The 6,000-nt window shown below is 39.0% G+C and overlaps 1 protein-coding gene across 1 annotated transcript in view; it reads right to left on the bottom strand.

Annotated features, from left to right (window-relative positions):
• Positions 1–315, bottom strand: part of robo2 (roundabout, axon guidance receptor, homolog 2 (Drosophila)) — a 485,230-nt gene extending 484,915 nt beyond the window's left edge. Inside the window, exon 1 of the mRNA XM_089121019.1 lies at positions 170–315. The gene's annotated coding sequence lies outside the window, so the exon portion shown is untranslated. The remainder of the gene's footprint in view (positions 1–169) is intronic.
• Between the last annotated feature and the right edge of the window lie 5,685 nt (positions 316–6,000).

Below are 6,000 nucleotides of genomic sequence, written 5' to 3' on the forward strand. Positions count from 1 at the left end.
TACTGTATGAATGATATTGAATAACACATAATACACACTCTAAAGTGCACTCAACAGTAATATAAGACTAATGTGAGAGCACTGTGACTGACTTCCATCAACACGCCATGTGACGAACACGCCAACCCACATGCACAGACATAGATGAAGTTCCTCTCGCCTAGCTTACCTCTATCAGCAGGTGTCTTCAAAGCATTGCTAGAAAACGCATTTGCGATGTATTATTCCCCGTGCTCTCGGAATAGTTTGCGCACGGTTGGAATTCCTGCCCTCTCTCACACACAACTGGCAAAGCACTCTGCCTTCCTCCCAGGCTCATCCCATCTGCAAAGCGAGGGAGAGATGGCGCTCGCAGGGGGGAGAGAGAGAGAGAGAGAGAGAGAGAGAGAGAGAGAGAGAGAGAGAGAGAGAGAGAGAGGGAGGATGAGGCAAAAGACAGTAAAGGAGGAGGAGAAACATTGTTTCGATAATGCAGATTGTCATAAGAGAGCTGCATTCCTGGTAATCCAATAGAAGTGAAGTAAAAGCTTCTGTCATTTCAACAGACTTAATGAAAGCAATTTGATTAGGTGGCCCTGCATCTGCACAGCTTCCTTTAGACTCATTGTTTCGGATTTGTGCCGGCCTGTCTCACTCTCAAATTAACTTGCCTTTAAATGCATTTAATGCTTGGCTTGAATACTTACACGATTCCTGCTTGGAACGGTTCGGTGGAGGGGAGCCATTCAATTGATACTGCTATTCTTTGAGTGAAGTGAAGCTCAACTGTTACAGAATGATGCTGGCAACATCAAGGTCACGGGTTCGATTCTCTGGGGGAGATGTTTACCTGTAGCTTTGCTTAATGTTGACAAAGAAAATGTGACATCAGTAACCTTAAGATCTTAAAACGGGGGTATTCAACAATGAAATATTGAAGGATAAAGAGACCTGGTACATATTATTTTCAAAATAAAACCTGTTGTATTTTATACCTGGCCAAAAAAAGAGAAAAGTGTATAGTACCACAATTATATAAGGCCATATTTAAAAAGAGATGCATTCAAATAATTTGTTGTTTTTATTATATAAATAAGCCTACGTAACATAAAAATGCTTTCATCACTAATATCTGGAACTTTGAATAAGCCCACATTTACATTACAACAAGTTAATATTATATAAATGAGCCTATATAAATCAATAAATAAATATAACTCAAATAAAATAAGGAATTTCAAAATAAAAAAACTGAATAAAAAAAAAATGTTTAAAAATTCATCAGGACATGCTTCAGTTGGAAAAGCTGACCAAAAGATTGTAAAGATACAGGTTTTAGCATAATTATTGCTCTCTGTTGTCATTCACGCTAAGTGTCTTGTTGCCAATATGTGATTTAGCACTTTAAAGGGGTCATGAACTGGCTTTTTAAATTTTATTATATTGTTGTCTGAGGTCAACTTATGACATTCACTTGGTTTTTACCCAAAAGCAAAAAAAAGTAATAGGCTATTTTCTAACCTAGTTTTGAGCCTAGCTGAAAAACGCTCGGTTTTTATGGGCATCCGTGGGATGTTATGGGACCGTGGGATTCGCAAACCGCTTGCTCTAGAAAGATAGGCATGATGGACATGCACTTTTTAATGTTGATGGTGGTGGAATTACAGTTGCAACATCTCATAATGTACATCGGACTGAGTAGTGTACCACTGAGAAACGTCCTGGGGTGCGTTTCCCAAAAGCATTGTTGGCCAACTATGATCACAATTTCCATTGAATCCTATTGGTAATGGTGGAACTTGGGACCATGGTTGGCTTTGGGAAATGCACCCCAGCTCGAGTCAATGGAGGTTCGAGTTGAATCACTAGTTCCAATGTTTCATCATTGGACTCGCGCTCAGATTGATATGGTAAAATCGGCGTTACTGTCTTTAAACTGTGTACAATTGCCTCTGGACAGAGCTGATGTTCAGTTATGGTAATGGGCATGTAGCTTCCACGTGGTAGACCAATTACAACAGACTGGACCATTTGGCCAATCAGAGCAGTGCAGGCTCTCGGAAAGGAGGGGTTTAGAGAGACTGATTCACACATTGAGTCATTAGAGAATCAATGAAAAATGTGGTGACGTGCAATGTATATTATATTATGAGAAAATTAAACAGTTTTTTTTGTACTTTTGATGCACGTAATACTGTTATAGGAGACTCCAAAACAACATTATGAGCCTTTAAAATAACATAATAAGAGCACCACGTTATTCCCTTCTCCACTTTGCCTTCCTTGAGTTGCAATGTTAATCAGAAACAAAGCAATTATCCCCAAATCAACAACTCCTAATCAGTCTCTCTAACATTGAAACGACTATGAAAAAAACGAAGTCTTGGTTTCCACATCTAATATTGTAGGCCTACAAGCCGATGCATTTGTCATCATTACCTTCCAAGTGAGACTGATGCTAGTGCTATGCAAGTAAATGTAAACCAATTAATAACAGCAGAAATTGCATTAAACCATCGTGTCCTAAAGAGAAAACCACAAGAAATGCTCTGAAATGAACCGTTAACTACTTGAAGAATCTCTGTGGAAGATTTTTTTTTTTTTAATATATCTAAATGCATGAGAACTGTGCAGTATAGCCCGACAAATCTTGTTTACGTTCAAACTAATTTGATCGACAGTTAAGTAATAATTTGCGGATTACGGCAAGTGCATGTTTTTGATATTATCAGCAGATTTAAACATCTAGTGGATTGTCCAGGCGTCAGAGGCTGATGAATGACCACTCATTAGAATTGCAAAGGCTGTCAGCTGCCGCAGCGGAGCGTGGTTCCAGACGGGGTTTGACAGGGCCACCAGACTCCATCGGGGTAATTAATTTGCCACATTCTAAAGGACGTATAGGGTGTACTTCTCGAAATTAGGCTGGTAAGAGAAGTGGCAAAGGGTCATAATCAATTGATTATCATGACGACTGAGATGGAGGCGACATGGCGCTTTAATGATTGATGCTTTTGTGTGTGCTTTCAGAGAAACCCGTCCCATGCTAATCAAGTCCAGATAAGTTTGGCTTAAACCAAGTTCGACAAGCTGCAAAGCAATGCCAGCACATGTATTGCGGTAGCAGAGAAACGAATATGCTGTGTTGTACTATATATATCGATGGTCAGTGTTAGGGTAATGCTTTACAAGTAGTCCAATTATGTAGTCCGATTACTTTTTTGATGTAACAAGTAAATTAACTCGTGACTTTATACATTTACACATTCAGATTTTAGCTCAGAAAAGTAATGCACATTACTTTTCAGTTTAATTAATTTTGAAAATAGTCACTCTTCTCCATAATGTAGGGTACTTGTAGTCCTAATGTAGGACTCATTCGTGCAAATTGTGCAAAACACATTACTTGCTGTGGTTGAGAGGCTCACCCTTCACCGTAGATGAGGTAGATGACATCGCCACTCAACCACCATATCCAGCCATCTCCACCACGCCTGCTGAGTCAACGGAGAAGACTGAAGCCCGATTATTACACTTCCTGTCTGAAGTCTGAGAGACTGCGCAGGCTCAAACTGAGCGTGACGACAGTCTGACAGTTGTAAATCTTCTAGTAGCTCTGGCAAGACAAATCTAAATCACCTAATTCCTCAAAAACGTTGTTGAAATATTTTGTCCCGTTGCTTTTATGGACTCTATTTATGGGCTTCTACCTTGACTTTGTGCCTTCATGTCCCCCCGATTGCCTCATAGACAGTAAAAAGATTGCCTGTGAGCTTCTACTCCTGTCTGTACGGTAATGTCTGTATTGTGCGACAGAAAGTCCCTTCGTTATGACGCAATCTTTAGCCTATTTTTTAAAAAAAAGTCATAACGCAAGATACAAAGTAATGGAGCGTTTTATACATTGTCGTGTTTCTTTAGAAATAAATAATGGACAAATTAAATATTTGGACACCTCAGATGTAAAGTTATTCAATGTCAAATTGACGCCAAAATGAATGGGAGTCAATGGGATGCTAACAGCAGGTGAAGTTCTGCTACAATGGCAGCTCCCACGAGGCTTCAACTTCCGGCTGATGGGTTACCCCCTTGAGTCCCCCCCGCCCCCCCCTAATTATTGTGTATTTGGTTCAGTACTGTTCCCAGTTTTCCCGCTCCTCATTAGTGTTCAGTCCCTTCACCTGTGTTTAGTTAATTTGCCCCAGCTGTGCCTTGTTTCCCTAATCTGTTCTCTGTGTATTCAGGATATGTTTACACGGAAACGATTCTGAAGAGAAAACGCAAAAGTGGCGTTGTGTCATCACTTTTTATTCTGCGTTTAGACGAGCGTTTTGTGTGGGAAATCCGCGTGCAAATGGTGACGCAAAAGTGTGTGAAATTCAATGTAGTATGCACTGCAGGCGGCTAGGAGTGCATACTACAACAACACCAAATCCACGCGCCTGCGTACAACCTTCACTGTCAAGCAGACTTTTGCGTTTTTACCGTTTACACGGGAACGCGGTGGTGAAGTCTCAAAAACGCCGTCGCCGTGTAAACGAAAGGTACATCCGATAAAATACTTTTACGTTTTCACCCGCAAGCGTTCTTGTGTAAACAGGGCCTTAAACCCTGTGTTCTCCCTGACTCCTTGTCTTCTCGTTTATGTAAAGTGTGTGTTGTCTTATCCTGCCTGCTTGCCAAAAGTTATTGGAAGTAAAAGTAATTTGTATTTGAACCTTTGTGCCTCGCCTTCATCATCTGCCAACACCTCCCGTAACAATAATATTCAAAATGTGTTTTTAAAAGAAAAATTACAGTGCATGTTATATACACTGTGTTGTTGAATGCATTACTGTGTTGAACACTTGCAAAAAAATAACTTATCAGTAAAAAACAAACATTATTTTCCATAAAGTAAACAATATAATTAGTTTATTTTATACGGAGTAACTAACACCATATTGTAACTAGTGCAGTCAAATCGATTAATTGTAATTAATGACATGACAAAAGTTTGTGTTAATAATTTATATATATATATATATATATGTGTGTGTGTGTGTGTGTGTGTGTGTGTGTGTGTGTGTGTGTGTGTGTGTGTGTGTGTGTGTGTGTGTCAAACCAAAATGTATTCAGATACCTTCAACATTTCTCACATTATCACAGTTTATTCCCTATAGTTTAGAATAAGGTGATAAAATAAGACTAGACATCAGTTGATATTTGACTGGTTATGGCCATCCTTCTGTTGGACTGTCTCACTAATGAATTTGGTTGAATAGCTGTCAGCTGTTAAATTTAAGTACAGAATTAGATAACACCAATTTAGGTCAACCAATAACCAAGCAATGCTATCCTCACTTACATAAATGAACTATAGCGTCCTAAGATTTTTGTTGGGCGGCAGTGGTTTAGTGGTTCATGTGGGTTGTCTACAAACCGGAAGGTTGGTGGTTCAACCTGATTATGTGTCGAGGTGTCCATGAGCAAGTCAATTTACCATTTACAATAATATCAAAATATGAAAAAAATGTAATATATATATATATATATATATATATATATATATATATATATATATATATATATAAATTTGACATCACTAAATGTAACATCACTTTTAAAAGTAATTTTCCCCATTTTCCCCTCCAAGATTTCAAGGTATAGTTTGAATCATTAAACATTATTAGAGCTCAATAACGCATCAAGCTACAAAAGTCGCACTGTAAAGGCAGAACTTGAACTGTAATTAACTAAATGAATTGCAACAGTACTGTGTGCTAATGAGTGTGCTCCTTGGGGAGCATTTCTGTTATTGGTGCTGAGTGGGTGGTACAGGCTAATTCCCAGAACAAGATGATACACTTAGACAAAAACAAGGCTGGTACAGAGGCACAAAATCACTAAACGGGTCTTACACAACCACATTGTTCCTTTCTGGATTCACCTTTCGAGCTGACATGAGAGAGCAGCTCTCTATTTTGGTCTGACGTCTTTCTCAAGAGAAGTTGGCTGATTTGAGGTGCTCCTATAAAGAAT

Source organism: Pimephales promelas, chromosome 16, assembly GCF_988280905.1.
Source record: "Pimephales promelas chromosome 16, fPimPro1.hap1.1, whole genome shotgun sequence".
Classification (NCBI taxonomy): Eukaryota; Metazoa; Chordata; class Actinopteri; order Cypriniformes; family Leuciscidae; genus Pimephales; species Pimephales promelas.